We start from the raw sequence: 19650 nt of genomic DNA, 5'->3' as shown, positions 1-19650 counted from the left end.
ATATTTAGTACTTTCCCTAAAGATCTGTAAATGCTGGTATAAGTTCCATAAACCGAAATACATTGCTGTAAGGTTAAGAGAATATCATTGTTAACAATGCCCCTTAGTGCACTTATAATTTCCTTGTAAGAATTATTGGCTGAGGGGCATTCCCAAGCCATATGGATATATATTCTCTAGTCATTATGGAAATTCCAATGTGAGCACTGGTATTCTCATATTTTACTATGGGCTGTGTTGGAAGTACAGAATGTCCTCAGTTTGCCTCTTTTTAAAAAATCATCTGAGAGGACCAATGTGGCATGCAAAATGAACTTCCTTCAAATCCAACATTTCTTGGGAATGGTTCTGTACTATATTCAGGTTTATTTTCCATTTAGCCTGGATCATTAAGTCTTTTAAGTTGCCATCATTCAAGACGTTTTTATAACTTGGTATCAGACGACTGCTCCTGGAAAATTTTTGGTCCCATTTTAACACCTTAACATGCAAATCTCCATCATCAGGATCTCCAAGCAGTAAGAAGAATCAGCTTATGAATCTAGAAAAGGGAAACACTCTATGGGGTTTTATCATAGACCAAAGAACTTGCACTCTAAGGAACAGGTTGGAGTATTGAAAACACAGCTCTGATTCCTATTTAAGAATCACATCAAATGAATCCTACTATATACTGAAGCTCAAATCCTGTATCCTCCATGGACTTGTCATGGGAAAATCTGTCCCACAGTACAATCTTTCTTGTCTGAGTATCAACTAGATTTAATTCACTACCACCCAGTCAGGCACTACATCATAACCTTATTACGTATTTTATGTTGCAAATAATTGAGAGTTTCTTTAGAGAGTGATTCTTTGATTGTTTAGGGTTTGTTTGTTTTGGCATGCCTGATACTAAAATTTAGTCCTAAAGAAAAATTTAAGAATATAAGCATTTTTTAGGATATTTGTCAACTAGTAAATGAAAAATGTGTTTACATTTGTGTGCACATATGCCATATAATAACCAGAAAAATTAAGTGAATACTCAAGTCTATAGAGCTAGAATGTGAGAGAAATGAAACTTGAAACCAGATAAATTATTTAAAACTATAGAGGGAAACCCTCCACAATTTTATTGTAAACGTTTGAGGAATTTCATATAACTCTAAAATAAAATTTTGAATATATCTTTGTCACTTATATACCATTTATTGTCATCTTCAATCAATTAACCAACTTCTGTTAATTTAGTGTTATAGTCATCATTCACTGAAGGCCTAAGTACTGTACATTACAATATGGACTTTATTATCATATTTGATAACTTACAAAAGGCCTCTGATGGGTCATATTATCCATCCATATTTTATGTATATGAAAAGGTTGAGATTTCTTTTTTTTTTTTAGATTTTATTTATTTATTCATGAGAAACAGAGAGAGAGAGAGGCAGAGACATAGGCAGAGGAGAAGCAGGCTCCATGCAGGGAGCCTGATGTGGGATTGGATTCCAGGATTCCAGGATCACGCCCTGAGCCAAAGGCAGACACTTAACTGCTGAGCCATCCAACCGTCCAGGTTGAGATTTCTTCTTGATTCTATATTGTCAGTATGTCAGGCCATTTTGTCAGGTCCTTAGTAAGCTGAGGATCAGCGACATCAGTTAAGGTTTGTCTATTTCTAAAGCCTGAGTTTATCCTATTTTGCCACACTACCTTGGATTCTAATCCTTTCATTATCCTATCTTTTCCATCCTCCTTTCATTCTTTCAAGCTTCTGTCTCTTCTCACTTTCTGTGTAACTATCCCTGTCCTTTGCAAGAACTCTCTGTGTCCAGTGACTCCCTATCCCAAAGCTATCTGTTCACTGTTGTTGGTACAAATTCCTCAGACGCATAAATCAGCTTCAACTGCCCACTTCCCTGATCAAAATCTTTTAAATGATTGGTTCATTGATATTTGATGAATACAATCTGAAAAGATTATCTTGACAATAAAGACAAATCACAAAGTTAATTCCAGATACTGTCTCCTACAGACTATTTTACCTTCAAATTCCACTCAAATGAAAGGGCAGATCCAGTATATATCCTGTACATCTATTATACACTCCAATACTGAATTTTCTTTTTCTGACTTTCTTCCAAATCTGCTTAATAACAAACCAGTCATGCTTAAAAACCTCAGTTTTAATATGTCCTTTCTCTCTCACTGAAACTGGCAATTTTCTACCCTCTCTGAATTCCCATAACACTTGTTCTATTTCTGTCATGAAATTCATTATCATTTACTTTGCAACACTGTGTGCATGTATTATCTACTAATTAGCCTAATGGATTTTTGAATGTCTAAGACCTTTGACTCTCTTGTCTATACCTCCATTTCTGAATTTGTCCTATCCTACTACTTTGCTCACCCTCCTATCTCCAAATCTTTCACTCTTAACTTTGCTTGCCTCATCCAGTTATGCCATTCCATGTATTGATTGCTAAGACTTTGGACCTCTAATGTACTCTAGAATGACCAACCATCCTGGCTTGCCTGAGACTGTCCCAGTTTTCCTGTGATTGTCCTACTTTTAGGACTGCATAACCTATATCTGGAAAAATCTTCAGTCCCAGGTAAAAGCAGGATGGTTTATCTTCTACATATCCTCTGATAATTATGCCCCTTGTCTTTGTTAGGCTTTTAATCACCAGAGAGCTTGCCAATTTCTAGCTGATTAGTGGCCTGTATCTTTTCTAGACTAATCATAGTGTTCTATTATTCTCCAGCCTCTGCCAATATGACATCCTAGGATTTCCCTACTGCCTAGCCAGTTTTTCTCTTCTATGATAATATCCTTGCCTCATGTCTTTTTCTCTATTCCCAGGGTTTACAATCTTACTTTTGAGTGTGTTGTTGTTACATTGTTGATTTTTTGTCAAGGTTATAATATTCTAATTAGGATGTTGTTCCTGATATTATGTGGATCATAATGATCTGCCAAGTATAGACATAGTAGTTGATGTGGGAAACAAAAGCAGGAGAAAAATTATTAAATTTCCTTACTGCAAACAGCCTACTGACAAGTCCTTGAAACAGGCAGAGTGACATTCCTCTAGGGACTCAACTCCCTCCATGCAAATACTTTGCTAAAGGCAAAAGGCAATCTTAGCCCTATCCCCAAATCCCGTAAATCTGCTTTAACATACAAAAGTTTCTTTAGAAATTTCCTTTATCGCTAGCCACCCCCAAGATACATGTTGGCAGTTATCCCCAAGCATATGGTCTACTGATATACATCTGAAGAATTTCATGACTAAGGTTTTATTAGTCGGTAATAAATTACCTTTTTCCAGTGATAGCTAGACCCATCAAGGTCCTGGGAACCTTGCTTCCGAAATTCCTTAGAGACTTACACTATCTCTAAACCCCTCCCAACTTGAAAGTATATTATGGGCCACACCTTATGACTCCAGCACAGCTCTTTCTGTCCACAGGTCCTATCCCCGTGCTTTAATACAATCACTTTTTTGCACCAAGACATCTCAAGAATTCTTTCTTGGTGGACAGCTTCGAACCCTAATGTCTTTTCCTACATCAGTAGTTTGTCTAATTCTTATCTCCAGACTTCAGAGTTCAAACTCTAATTTGTCTAATTTCTGCCTGTTTTCTTTTCCTTGAGAAAGGCTGCCATATTTGAGGCTTGACTTAAAGAACAGGCTATTGATAGATTGGTAAATATTTATGAATTTTAGATTCTTCATTGTAAATGTTAAATCTGTTCATCTGTTAAAATCTTCATCTCTAAAATGTTATTAGCAAGAATTTCCTATTGGCTTTTTTGAGAGAATTAAACAAGGTGGGGACAAAAAATATATCCAATACCTGATATAAATGCTCAATGAATCATAATTTATTATTAGAAAAAAGCATTAGGGATATCTTAACGAAAAGAGTAAATGCTGATTTTCCAGTAGGATTACCATCCTTTGACACACCTTGCAGGGACCTTCAAACACTGGGCCACAGAGGATAATAAAAGTAAAGGAAGAACCATTCAGGGGATTCTCCCCTTGTTGTTTGCAGTAAACTAATCCCACTCCTATTCTGATGGTGATTTTTATTCACCTCAATGCTTATTGCTAATTTGACAGAAAATACTCTGGTGAGATTCATCTTGAAATGTATTGTAAAGTAACACAAAAACAAAATCTCAGAATCTACATATAAAAAAACATATCCCACAGGGCCAGGACTGGGGCAAGGAAAATCAGATATTTTTTTTAGGCATGCAATTTAAGGAGATTCCAAAAGAATCAGTAGTCAAGATAATAAAATTTAATACACTGTTTTTTTAAAAATTTAATACACTGTTTTTTTAAAAGCAAAATTATTGCAAAATATTACAATGAACTATAAGTCAGATTTTAAAATGGAGATATGATAAGTTTTGTCTTTTGTTCCAGGCTCCAGTATGTTTTCTCACACCACTCATCTGCCAATACAAACACAAAACAATATGAAAGAATCTAGATTCATAAGAATATATTCAAAAGTTATTATATTAGGTACAAGGATAAAAGTATTCCCATGGTGTATTCAGCTCGGAGTTTTATATATTTGGTGTTTAGGAGAAAAATTAATAGGAATATTTTGGGACCTTATGGTGATTGTCTCAGAATTAGATAAAACAACAAGCTGTCCGCACTAAGGGGAACAAGGAAGGATTCAAATGTTTACCTGGGATTATGAACACAGAACTCCATGTGTATGCTCTTACTTGATCCTCACAACAACTAATCTTTGTTTTAAACATCAGAAAATTGAAGTTTATGAAGTAAACAGCTCTCCCAAATGATAGGCATCTTGACTAAGATTGTCTAACTTCTATCCAACTGACATCTTCTCTATTACCTTTTATTTAGATTGTTTATACCTTTAAGTAGAATGGAATTGATGGTGTCTAGCTAGATTAGCAGTCCTCCCCTGCCTCTCACTCTCTTTCTTTCATTCTAACTGGCTTGCGGAACTTGCCAAATGTTGTTCTCACTTCCAGTATGTCTTTTCCATCACTTCCGATCTTATAACTTGATTCTTCCAGATGTACCAGTAAGCTTGTGTTCTAAAATTCTGGATCATGAACCCAGAAATGAATAGTGCTAATTAACTGCCACTAACTAGTCTTTATTTTTTCCAAAAAAGGAATGAATTAGATCACGATTCCTAAGAAAACGCATTGTTCCAAAATTATTGATACATGTCAAGATGAAAGAAATGGGCTTATTGTGGCCACTGAAGTACTTTAGAATCTCTTTTGCCTGCCTTAATTTTAAAAGATTGTGCAATTTAGAATTTGAATATCAGCAGAGGAGGAGAGTAGGGACCCAGCAGGGGAAGGAAGCAAATCTGCATTGGTAATGGGTTGATCAGGCTGGATTTATCAAGTCTGATCAGATCTAGAGGATGTTCAGGTGTTTTTTGTAATTGAAATATTAGTTTTATTGTGAAATTTTATTCTTTAATCATAAAGGCAAAAAGGTAAGGGGAAGCAGCAAACAACTACACAAAACGCACATGTTCCTCACTGACCACATAGGGTCTGTCTGCTCTGATGGCAAACCTCTTCATGGACATTGTGGTAAAATAAAAAGATTTGTCCTCCATACCCCAAGAAGATACCTCATGCTTTTGTGGACAGCTCTTCTAACACATTTCTGGAAAGAATCCAGATTCTCCTTTAAGGGAGCCCTACCTAGAGGTGACATATTTCAATCATAGGAGATTCTGTGGGATGTTGTGCCTTCACATTCAGGGAACTATTTGGATTCTTTGCATAGTTACCTTGGAGATCAGAAGATGATTCAGGAATGGAAAAGTTACCCACACCACCCCTCCCTAACCTATAATTAAATAGTTTCATAGAAATTATTTTCTGTTTCTTGCTAAACATCCTTCCAAATTTCTTACATAACTCTTGGCAGGAAAGATATCTGTTTTATATGAATTCATTAACCTTCTCCCTTTATATCTGATGCAGTGCTATGGAAGGCACTCTATGTTTGGTTGAGGGAATAAATGATTTAATAAGTCTATCATTTATTCATTTTTATATGATCATTCTATGGTCATTTATTTAATTATAAAAAATTTAATTTCATTTTATCATAGAACTCTATATAGGTAATTAGACTGTTTTAGTATATTCTAGCCAACAGGGCTCAATGGCTTTATTTTACCAAATGAGGATTTACTTGGTCACTGAGATTAATCTCACCATGACCAGAATTGTCAGCAACCTTGCCAAATGACCTCAGCAAGCTAAAAAGGTCTGCCCTTGGCCCTCTGCCACAATTCAGTGATGACATAACCACTTTCAGAGAAATGACTTATCATGTGAAGTAAATGAAAGATTTCATGATCCTGCGATGTCATTTTGTAAATTATGTTCTACAGTGCTACGGCTATGTTCCCTCTAAAGGTCTGAGAGGATTGAAGTTGTCTTTGGTGAATGACAGATTGTTGCCTTTGGACAATTTACTCAACAGTGATAACATTGAAATGGAGGTGGTAGACAAGCTGGAAAATTAATGATCATTGAATAATGGCAATGATGGGAACCTTGGCCTCTGTCTTGTAGGAAAGATTCTGTAAAAAGCTATCCCAAAGAATTTGAATATTGTGAAAAAGCAGTGGGCAGCCTCCTCCAAGAGGAAGGACCAAGAAACATTCACTTCTCATAGATGTTCACATTCTCTCCTACCTTACAAAGGTTTTCTTCATTTAATAAAAATAGTAAAAACTTCAAAAGGAGCTAATACATTTAAATTTAATGTATTTCTCCAAGTTGTAAATTTTTTGTTGTTTTTGTTCCATTTGATATGTGATTTTTTTTATTTGTCACTTTCATTCATAAAGCCACAATACAATAACCCCCTATATGCTCCTGCACACAAACCTAGCATTTAACAGACACTTAACAAATGAACTATTATGGAATTAGACCTGGGCAAGGAACCATTAGAAACTTCCATTCAGACATTTTACTGATGGCCCAGTTAACTTCCACCATAATAAATAGGGCTATAATTTCTGCCCTAGATGAGATTCTTAAAATTTGGGTAATAATTTAATTACCTCTGGCATTTTCTGAAGTTCTCCTCCATTTACTTCATGCAAAGTTCTTCACACTTTCCCACAAGAATCTCACTGTGTATTCCTTGAAATAAAATTAGTCAGTCAGTTAAGAAGAAACACAGATTATGTGTTCACATACTTAAGTCTTTAATGTGGATGTTGATGGTTTCAAAATCTGTGGATATTCTCTGATATAATTTATCTTTCCCACCCTTCCTTTGTCCCAATCTTGTGAAAGCCTGAGATCAGTTTGAAAATATTGTATAAACCCTGATGAGAAAACGTATCCCTACTATGGAGGTAGGACTCTGATGTTGAAGGTAAATGGGAAGGAAAAATTTAAAGGAAGATGAAGGGGTTGATGCAACAGTTGATATCCTTAGTTGGGAAAACAAGTGGTCATATTGATGGCCTGACAATGAGTTTCAGGCCTAAGCCATGGCAGACAAGATGTAAAATTCTAATTTGGGAGCCACATAGGAGCCTCAGCCTCAAAGGCATTCCAGGGCATTGGAGAACCTCAGATCTAATTGGCAGGAAAGGATACTCCAGAACAAAAGATGCTGGAAAACAATTTACCCATCTATTTAATCTTTCACCAAATACTTACTAATAATTTGCCATTTTCCAAAGTCTAGTCTCATCTTGAGGGATAAGTTGGATAAGTAGCTGGATTCTAAGTTCTATGTAGTAAGAGACTGATATTGTATTTCTTACCTCCATCAAGATGGGCTTCTGCATAGGGACAGGGTAGTTTTTAGGTAGTAGACTTTAATGAACTTTGGGGAAGAAGTGGAGAAGTAGAAGAGACAGAGAAAATGAACAAGGATGAGAATAGTGCAGGTGAATACCCCTTTAGATATTCTAGCAATTCTTGAATTAAATTTTTTAAAACACTTCTATGATTTCTGCTCATAATTCTCTAAAGAGGACACTGGATAAAAGAGTAATACTGCATTACAATTGTTAGCTTACTTTCTAGATATTTCTGATTCAAAAATCCATGTGAATATATATGTATTTGTGTATCTTCACTTGTCATAAATATTCATTTTTCTCTCATCAGTGAGACTTGCTACTTGATTTGTCTGGAATCTGCATATTAAATTCAATTTTTTTATCTTCATCTTTTTGTATTTCAAAAATAGATAATCTATATATTCTTTTCTATATTTTTAGAGTATTTATGAACCAGTTTTGTAATTATCTTATCAATTTCATAATAATTTTATAATTATCAAATATTTTTATATATTTCCAATATAAACTAAAACATTTAATACTACTACACATACATGTCCATATATATATATATATATATATATATATATATATATATACATATATATATATACACATATAATTAAACAACTCCTAAATTCTATGATGTGGGTTTGAGACCAGTATGTTAATATCAATCAAATGAAATTGAGAAATCATTTGTTACAGTAAATGCACCATGCCTATCCCTGAATTAAAGATCTCCAGCTTTAATAATTTCATTTTTTAAATATTTTTTTTATTTATTTATGATAGTCACAGAGAGAGAGAGAGAGAGGCAGAGACACAGGCAGAGGGAGAAGCAGGCTCCATGCACCGGAAGCCCGACATGGGATTCGATCCCGGGTCTCCAGGATCACGTCCTGGGCCAAAGGCAGGCCCCAAACCACTGCACCACCCAGGGATCCCAATAATTTCATTTTTTAACACAAATATCCTAAGTTGCATGCAAAAAGTTAGTCATTACATAAACCTGCCAGCCTTAGGAGAAAAAAATATTAACTTGAATCAGTGACTAATTAATATATATATATATATATATATATATATATATTGCATTTATAATATGTAAGACTATGTTTTAGGTATAAAATTAATAAAATTATGCCAGATTTTACCTCCTTTAAATTCTATAATGGCATAGTTATAATATGAAGAGAAATTATACTAACTTCAATGCACAGAATAAGTACATCATGTCTACTGAAGTTCTCTGAAGAGTAAAGTTAGAAGCAGTATTCATTCTCTAAGACATAATTAATAACTGATTTTATATGGACAATCTTCCCCATAATCTCTCCTTTACTGTTTTTACCCAACCAAAATTCAGCCATGTGTTCTTCCTTATTTTCCCCTCTCCTTTTCCATCTACCACAATCTTTTGGTTGTACTATTTTTCATCTGTTACTTATGTAAGTCATTTTAAGTAATAAATGAGGTAGAGAGACTGGGAGAAGGGAATGATAATGTGAGTCACTGATTTTTCATACCTTCTCCCAACTCACACATACTTCATCCATGACACAATACAGAGTAACTACCAAAAACATTGTGATCCTTCAAAACAGGAACTCAACACATAATATCTAAACTGCATTGCTGCTAACTAGACTCAATATTATTTAGAAATAATCATACAATGAAGAGAAACCTAATAATTACTCTATATGCTCTCTAAATTGTAACATGATTAATCAGATAAACAGAGAAAATACATTCATCCACCTTCTCTATTTCTCTATCAAAGGAACCTTATACCATTTAGGGCATAATTTACCATATCCTGTGACCTGTGACATATGTTCTAGAGCTTTCTTAAAAATCCAGACCTTGGGATCCCTGGGTGGCACAGTGGTTTGGCCCCTGCCTTTGGCCCAGGGCGCGATCCTGGAGATCCGAGATCGAATCCCACATCGGGCTCCCGGTGCATGGAACCTGCTTCTCTCTCTGCCTGTGTCTCTGCCTCTCTCTCTCTCTCTGTGTATGACTATCATAAATAAATAAAGAAAAAAAATAATTAAAAATCCAGACCTTATAGTACTGTCAATCCATTGTCAAGATAGAATATATGCTATGATCTAGGCCAAGTTTACCATTAGTACCTCAGGGCACTCTCCTTCAGTACCACTCACTTTTGCCTTCCATTCATATAGTTTAGAGCACCTCACTCCAGAGAATTCTTCAAATATCCCTGAGTCAGGACAGAAGGCCACAGACTCAACCTCATTAATTTGCCTAGTACCAAAATTAACCTGTTCATGAGCAATTCCACGTGAATCTTTTTACCCAGGTATATCTAGTTCTGCCTTCTTGCTTAACATGTGGCTCATGTGTCAACAGCTTCAGGATCACCTGGGAGCCTGTTATAAATCGAGGGTCACTGAACCCTCCACTTCTATGTACTGAATCAGAAACTGCATTTTAACAAGATTCCTCAGGATTCATAGGTACATTAAAATGAGAAATGCTCTGAAGAGTTTTGATCAGGAATGAATGCTGTATTTTGTCAAATGCTTTCTCTGCATCTATTAAGAGGATAATATGGTTCTTCTTTTTTCTCCTATTGATATGATCTATCACGTTGATTGCTTTACAAGTGTTGAACCAGCCTTGCATACCGAGGATAAATCTCAATTGCTCATGGTGAATAATCTTCTTAACGTACTGTTGCATCCTATTGGCTAGTATCTTGTTGAGAATTTTTGCATCTGTGTTCATGAGGGATATTGGTCTATAATTCTCCTTTTTGGTGGGGTCTTTGCCTGGTTTTGGAATTAAGGTGATGCTGACCTCATAGAACGAGTTTGGAAGTATTCCATCTCTTTCTATCTTTTGGAACAGCTTTAGATGGACTTTCTTCAGAGAGTTGGAACAAATCATCTTAAGATTTGTGTGGAGTCAGAAAAGACCCCGAATAGCCAGGGGAATATTGAAAAAGAAAACCAGAGACCGGGGCATCACAATGCCAGATTTCATGTTGTACTACAAAGCTGTGGTCATCAAGACAGTGTGGTACTGGCACAAAAACAGACACATAGGGATCCCTGGGTGGCGCAGCGGTTTAGCGCCTGCCTTTGGCCCAGGGCGCGATCCTGGAGACCCGGGATCGAATCCCATATCAGGCTCCCGATGCATGGAGCCTGCTTCTCCCTCTGCCTGTGTCTCTGCCTCTCTCTCTCTCTCTGTGACTATCATAAGTAAATAAAAAAAAAAAAAAAAACAGACACATAGATCAATGGAACAGAATAGAGAACCCAGAAATGGGCCCTCAACTCTATGGTCAACTAATATTCGACAAGCAGGAAAGACTATTCACTGGAAAAAGGACAGTCTCTTCAATAAATGGTGCTGGGAAAATTGGACAGCCACATGCAGAAGAATGAAACTAGACTATTCACTTACACCCTACACAAAGATAAACTCAAAATGGATAAATGATCTAAATGTGAGACAAGAATCCATGAAAATCCTAGAGAAGAACACAAGCGACACCCTTTTTTAACTTGGCCACAGCAACTTCTTGCAAGATGCATCTATGAAGGCAAGGGAAACAAAAGCAAAAATGAATTACTGGGACTAAATCAAGAGAAAAAGCTTCTGCACAGCAAAAGAAACAGTCAACAAAACTAAAAGACCACCTACAAAATGGGAGAAGATATTTGCAAATGACATGTCAGATAAAGGGCTAGTATCCAAGATCTTATTAAACTCAACAGCAAAGAAACAAACAATCCAATCATGAAATGGGCAAAAGACATGAACAGAAATTTCACAGAGGAAGACATAGACATGGCCAACAAACACATGACAAAATGCTCCGCATCACTGGCCATCAGGGAAATACAAATCACAACCACAATGAGATACCACCTCACAGCAGTGAGAATGGTGAAAACTAACAAGACAGGAAACAACAAATGTTGGAGAGGATGTGGAGAAAGGGGAACCCTCTTGCACTCTTGGTGGGAATGTGAACTGGTACAGCCACTCTGGAAAACTGTGTGGAGGTTCCTCAGAGTTAAAAATAGAGCTACCCTATGACTCAGCAATTGCACTGCTGGGGATTTACCCTAAAGATACAGAAGCAGTGAAACCCTGGGACACCTGCACCCCAATGTTTATAGCAGCAATGTCCACAATAGCCAAACTGTGGAAGGAGCCTTGGTGTCCATCAAAAGATGAATGGATAAAGAAGCTGTGGTCTATGTATACAGTGGAAATTACTCAGCCATTAAAAATGACTCCACCATTTGCTTCAACGTGGATAGAACTGGGGGGTATTATGCTGAGTGAAGTAAGTCAATTGGAGAAGGACAAACATTATTTGGTCTCATTCATTTTGGGAATATAAAAATTAGTGAAAGGGAATAAAGGGGAAAGGAGAGAAAATGAGTGGGAAATATCAGTGAGGGTGACAAAACATGAGAGACACCTAACTCTGGGAAATGAAAAAGGGGTGGTGGACAGCAAGGTGGGCAAGGTGTTGGGGTTACTGGGTGATGGGCACTGAGGGGGGCACTTGACAGCATGTATACTGGGTTTTATGCTTTATGTTGGCAAATTGAACTCCAATTAAAAAATACAAAAAAAAAAAAAAAAGAAACATAGCTACATAAAGAATTGTAAAAAAATTAAATAAATAAATAAAATGAAAAACGCTGGTTTAGGGGTTTAGGGATAGATAATGATTTGAGATGCAAACCTTCTAGGCTGAATTGGCTATTCAAATGCCTACAAAAGACATGGAGGTGATGAAATGTGACAAGAAAGTCAAACATAAAACCAGACAGGAGTAGTGGTGAGAAATATATTTTATAAATGTTCTATCTAAAATGGCACAAAAGCCACATGTTTCTTGTTGATTATTGTCACTCAAGAAAGATTTTAGATGTGTTAGATCTCCTGAATTTCAGGAGAGGAAATAGTTTTTTTTTTGTTAAATTTTTAATTCTTAGCATACTTGCAACTAATCACATTCTAACACTGTGTGAACCTAACAAATACATTTGCTTGCTGCATCTGGACTATAGGCTACTAGTTTACAACCACTGTTTGGAGGGCTATCTTCACATTAAAGGAGGTTATTTAATGAAAATTCTGACTGAAGGAGATCTTTCTGTTAATATTTTGGATGAGTTTAGTGAATTTCTTAGGAACAAATATCCTAATTATAACTGAAAAAGGTACAAAGCTACAAGGCGTCTCTTTGAACTCATTTAGTATAGAGAACTAACTAGTGGCAGCTTCCTTAAGAAAGTGAAAAAATAGGCAAGTTCTGATGCATGAGAAAAAATATTTAAGCAAAGGAGAGTAGAAGAGATAAGGAGATGTGGAGAACTTTCCAAGGAGAGAGAAAAGTGAACAAAGGCCCAACGTTGGAACATTAAGTGCATATGAGAAATTGAAGAAAGGCCTAATGACTTAAACAGGCTTGTGATTATGGCATAAAAGGGTTAAATCATGAAATCCACCTTGTATTTTTAGTATTTGCTTCTTTTTTGTATGCAAAATAAGTAGGGAAAATTTTGTGACATATAACATTATAACATGACAGGATTTACCTTTACAAACATACCTTTAATTACAATATCCTATTGGCCAGAAAACTTAACTCCTCTCATGGAAGGGAACATTGAATGGATTCTGAATAGACATCTGAAATATTGGAGCCCTAGCTAACATTCTGATTCTTAATGACGCCTCATTTTGAAGAAGGTTAGAGGCATTCCATTCTCTGATTTCTTCAGTCAGCCTTTCATCTGCTGTGAAGGCACTTGAATGTGTCACCAATGTGATGCAAGTTAAAGGGAACAGTAAGATTTTCCTGAAAACGATTTCTCTATTGTCTTGTCTGGTGCTAGAATCTTAACCACTGAATACCCAGTTCCTTCATGAGTAAAATAAGTAATCTTTATAATTTTATGATGTGTGTATTTACATACATATGTGTGCATGTGTATATGATGTAAGACAATGTGTTTGTAGTCCCTAGGATATGCTGTTATCAATAAATATTAACTCTCCTCTCCTTAGACATGAGGACAAATAAAAATTTAAAGAAAGCCAAAGAAATTACTTAAGATAAACAGTATAAAACAAGATAAAAGGAAATTTTTGAAAAATATGAATTCATAGTATACCCTAAGATGAGACCTGTTGAAGGAAACTGATAAAAATTATATAATGGATGTTTTATTCTGTTAGTATCCTCAATTTGTATCTATGACTATATATGTATATAACTGCAATGGAAGAGAACACTAAAACTTGAGGACGTTCGTGAATGTCACATAAATTGCCTTATCTTATTAGACTTTATCATTGATTATGAAGTTATCTTCTTTTTCCAGGAAATAAAACCAATCCCTTTGTGTGTTATTCTATAACACATACATATGCACTCACATAAATACATGCACTCTATAATATTTGAAATAAATGTATTCTTAGATCATCCTTTCTGTTGTTTATTTCCAGGTTGAATTCTACCTTATAATTGTTTAAAGAACAGTTATCCTGCAGCATATTCCCTTTGGGGATGCATTCTAATGTCCTAGAGTGTGCTGAAAGGTACAGATTGATTATAATCTATATTTACTTCTTGGATCAGTAAGTGATAAATCGCTCTCCTTTGGCCTCCACAAGGTTGCAGTGCTGGTTGCTGCATATTTACCCTGGAGGGCACTGCTGAGCCTAAAATTATTTACAATTGTTGGAAAGTTAGGTGCTTCATTTCAGGAAAGAAAGGAACCTTTTAAAAACTTTATCATGCATATGCATTATATTTGCATCAGTAATTTTCTCCTTTGTCTTCATACTCTCTTTTTGAAAAGTCTGTGCTAGGAAGCTGAGAGCTAAAGTATAGATTTCAACATATGACTCTTCTGCTTAAAAAATCTTTAAATTACACCCTATGGCCTGCTGAAGAAAGTCTAAATGTCACTTACCTTTCATGCTTTAGTAAACTATATCAGACCATGTCACCTCTATGCTCCACCTCCATGCTTAAAATGGTCCATGAATAAAGGAATGAATGAACAATAGAAATAACAGGTAATGAATTGACTTGTAGTTACATAAAGACAGTTGCCATGCACTGGCTTAAATTCTATTGGCATTTACCCCCCCCCCTTTTGTTTTGATGCATAAATAGCAATATTTGTAAGAAATGGGAAAGAATTTATATACAGTGTCCTAAGAGTATATATGTAATAAAGTTCATCTTAGCAGATACTTCAAACATACTAATTTTGTTTATTATTCTCCAGTTAGATTATTTTGTCAGAGCTTCCAAATATGATTAACAACCACACCACAGTAAGTCCAAGAGTTAGATGTAGAATTAATTCAACAAAGGAAACCAAAAATATCATGACATTACTCCTGGTACTCCTGACAACTGAGGTACACTTCACTAACTGTCAGGAGAAATGATCAAAGACTCCATTGGCCAACCAGCTTTCCTGGATCCAAGTCCATATTTCCATAAAACTTCCATATTAACTAATAATAACTTTCTCATATTCTTCTTTCATTCATTTTCTTCATTTGTTCATTTTATTTTAAAAGCTTGCTTTTATATGTTGAGTACTATTGAATAATAAAAGGTTAAACGGAGGTATATCTGGACCTCAGAGTACTTATAGTGTTGTTGAGAGATACTGCATTTTCAGAAAACTAAGGAAAGGTATAGAGTAGTAGGGATCCTACCTATACCATGAAAAGAAAACAGGCTTTGAGAAAAGGTTACTGGGTTCCTATTCTACCCCCTGTGCTGTGAAAGTTTGTCAAAATCTCTGTATTTCAGTTGCCTTCTTTATAAAATAGCAATAGAAAGAATACTTCCCTCATGTGTTGTTATCAGTGCTGAGAGAAAATACAAGAAGTCCTTAAAATAATGTATTAAGTTATAAGCGCTCAATATATATTAGAGACCCAAATAAATTTGTTTCCATTTAGGATCAAAGAAGTTTACATTATACCCATGTATGATAATAAATTTTATTTATTTATTTATTTATTTATTTATTTATTTATTTATTTATTTATTATTTATTTATAATTTTAGTGTTGTTAACATACAGTGTTAAACTAGTTTCAGGTGTGCAATATAGTTATCCAACAATTATTTACATTACTCAGTGATCATCATGGTTAAGTTTACTCTTTAATCTCTATCACCTGTTTCACTCATTTCCCCCACCCACCTCACTTATGGTAACCATCAGTTTGTTCTCTATAGTTAAGAGACTGATTTTTGCTATTTGCAACGACATGGATGGAACTAAAGTGTATTATACTAAGCGAAACAAGTCAATCAGAGAAAGACAATGACATGATTTCACTCATATGTGGAATTTAAGAAACAAAACAGATGAAAATAGAGAAAGGGGTAAAAAAAAATAAAGGAGATAAACTGTAAGAGACTCATAACTATAGAGGACAAACTGAGGGTTCCTGGAGGGGAGGTGGGCAGGGATTGGGCTAAATAGGTGATGGGTATTAAGGAGGACACTTGTGATGAGCATTGTGTGTTATATGTAAATGACGAATCACTAAATTCTACTCCTGAAACCAGTATTACAGTATATGTTAACTAACTAGAATTGAAATAAAAATTTGAAGCAAAAAAAGAGAGCTACATGAAAAATTAAAAGAAGAAAAATACTATTATCTTTATTTTTTGATACTATTATCTTAAAAAAAAGTCTGTTTTTAGTTTGGCTTTTTTTTTCTTTGTCCATTTGTTTTGTTTCTGAAATTCCACATATGAGTAAAATCTCATGGTACTTGTCTTTCTCTGACTGACTTATCTTATTTAGCATTATACTCTCTAGTTCCAATCCATATAGTGGGAAATGGCAAGATTTCATTCTTTTTTTATGGCAGAGTAACATTCCATTATGTGTGTGTGTGTGTGTATGTATATATATATATATATATATATATATATATATATATATACACACTATATATATATATAGTATATATATATATATTGTGTATGTGGGGTACATATGTATGTGTGTATGTGTATCTGTATACTATCTCTTCTTTATCCATTCATTAGTCTATAGACACTTGGGCTGCTTCCATAATTTGGCTGCTGAAATAATGCTGCAAAAAACATAAGAGTGCATATATCTTGTTTAATTATTTGTATTACTTGTTTTTATATTTGGGGGGTAAATGCACATTAGAAGAATTACTACAACAGATGGTAGTTCTATTTTTAATTTTTGAGAACCCTTTATACTGTTTTTTACAGTGGCTATACCAGTTTGTATTCCTACCAAATGTGCATAAGGGTTCCTTTTTCTGCATCTCCTCACCAAGACTTGTTGCTTGGGTTGTTGATTTTAGCCATTCTGACAGGTGTGAAGTGATATCTCATTGTGGCTTTGATTCACATTTCCTTGAAGATGAGTGATGTTGAGCATTTTTTCATGTGTCGGTTGGCCATTATTATGTTTTCTTTGGAGAAATGTCTGTTCATGTCTTCTGCCCTTTTTTAAAAAATTGAATTATTAGTGTTTTGAATGTTGGGTTGTACAAGATCTTTATATATTTTGGATACTAGCCCTTTATCAGAGATGTCATTTGCAAATATCTTCTCCCAGTCAATAGATCATCTTTTAGTTTTATTGATTTTTTCATGTTGATCTTCAGAGCTTTTTATTTTGATGGTGGTCCCAATAGTTTATTTTTGATTTTGTTTCCCCTGTCTCAGGAATCATATCCAGAAAAAAAATGTTACTATGGCTTATGTTGGATAAATTACTGCCTGTGCTCTCTTCTAGGAATTTTATGGTTTCAGGTTTCACATGTAGGTCTTTAATCCATTTTGAGTTAATTTGTTGTGCATGGTATAAGCCAGTGGTCCAGTTTCATTCTTTAGCATGTTGTCCAGTTTCCCAACACCATTTGTTGAAAAGACTGGTTTTTTTTTTTCCTCCATTGCATGTTCTTGCCTTCCTTGTCATAGATTAAATGACCATATAAGCCTGGGTTTATTTCTAGGATCTCTATTTTGTTCTGTTGATCTGTGTGTCTGTTTTTGTGCCAGTACTATACTATTTTGAACACTATAGCTTTGTAGTATATTTTGAAACTGGGATTGTAATACCTGTAGCTTTTTGTTTTGTTTTGTTTTTCAATGATTGTATTTATTTATTAAACAGAGAGACAGAAAATTAGCAAGAGAGAGAAAGAAGGAGCAAGAGGGAGGGACAGAGGCAGACTCCCTGTTCTTTGGGGATCCCAACATGGGCCTTAATCCTGGGGCTCCAGGATCGTGACTTCAGCCAAAGGCAGATGCTTAACCAAGTCAGCCACCCAGGTGTCCCATAATACTTCTAATTTTATTATTATTTTTTCAAGATTGTTTTGACTACTTGGGGTCATTTTTGGTTACATACAAATTTTAGGATTACTTGTTCTGTGCTGTGAAAAATATTGCTGGTGTTTAGATAGGGATTGCTTTAAATTTGTAGATTACTTTGGATAATATGGACATTTTAACAATATTTTCCCCCAATTATGAGCATTTTAACAATATTTTCCCTCAATTATGACACTTTCCATTTGTGTCATCTTAAATTTCTATCATCAGTATTTTATAGTTTTCAGAGTATAGGACTTTCACCTGTTTGGATAAGTCTATTCCTAGGTATTTTATTATTTTTGGTGCAATTGTAAGTGGATGTCTTTTCTTTCTTTTTCTGCCACTCTATTATTAATGTATGGAAATATAGTAGGTTTATGTTTATTGATTTTGTGTCATATTACTTTACTGAATTTATTAGTTCTAATAGTTTTTCAGTGGGGTCTCTAGGGTTTTCTGTATATAGTGTCGTATCATCTGCAAATAGTGAAAAATATTTTTCTTCTTTTTCCAATTTGAGTGCCTTTTACTTCTTATTTTTGTATGACTACTATGGTTATGATTCCCAGTACTGTGTTGAATAAAAGTGGTGAGAGTGGAACCCCTTGTCTTGTTTCTTAGGGAAAAAGTTCTCAGTTTTTCACCATTGAGTATGGTGGGTTTTTCATATAAGGCCCTTATTATGTTGAGGTGTGATCCCTCCACACCTACTTTTTTGAGGGATTTTTATCATGAATGAATGTTACACTTTGTCACATGCTTTTTCTGCATCTGTTGAAACGATCATATGGTTTTTATCCTTTATTATTGATGTGATACATCATGTTGATAAATTTGTGAATATTGAATTGATTGTTTGAATGATGTTTTAATGTGTTGTTGGATTTGGTTTGCTAATATTTTGTTGAGGATTTTTGCATCTGTGTTCAGAGATATTGTCCTGTAGTTCTTATTTATTTATTTATTTATTTATTTATTTATTTATTTATTTTTTATATTTTTATTAATTTATTTTCTTGTACATCTTTATCTGGTTTTAGTATTGGGTAATACTGGCCTCAGAATGAATTTGGAAGCTTTCCTTCCTCTTCTATTTTCTATAACAGTTTGAGAAGAATAGGTGTTAACTATTTTTTAAATGTTTGGTAGAATGCAGATGTGAAGCCATCTGGTCCTAGAGTTTTGTTTGTTGGGAGTTTTTTGATTACTGGTTAAATTTAATTGCTGGTAATTGGTGTGTTCAATTTTTCTATTTCTTCCTGATTCAGTTTTGGGAGGTTATATGTTTCTAGAAATTTATACATTTCTTCTAATTTGTCTGATTAGTTGACAAATGATTTTTGTAACATGCTTTTATAGTTCTTTGCATCTCTGTGGTGTTAGTTATT

At 34.7% G+C, this 19650-nt stretch overlaps 1 long non-coding RNA gene across 2 annotated transcripts in view; it reads left to right on the top strand.

The window, feature by feature from the left end:
• Nucleotides 1-13610: 13610 nt before the first annotated feature.
• The window catches only part of LOC140600666 (uncharacterized), an 84759-nt gene continuing 78719 nt past the window's right edge, over nt 13611-19650 (top strand). For both annotated transcript variants that reach the window (XR_012003838.1, XR_012003839.1), the window contains exons 1-2: nt 13611-13691; nt 14356-14448. This is a non-coding gene — a long non-coding RNA (uncharacterized lncRNA). The remainder of the gene's footprint in view (nt 13692-14355; nt 14449-19650) is intronic.

Source organism: Canis lupus, chromosome 12 (genome assembly GCF_048164855.1).
Source record: "Canis lupus baileyi chromosome 12, mCanLup2.hap1, whole genome shotgun sequence".
NCBI classification, from domain to species: domain Eukaryota; kingdom Metazoa; phylum Chordata; class Mammalia; order Carnivora; family Canidae; genus Canis; species Canis lupus.
The sequence above is the reverse complement of the archived record's forward strand: the minus strand, read 5'-3'. Positions and strand labels throughout refer to the sequence as shown.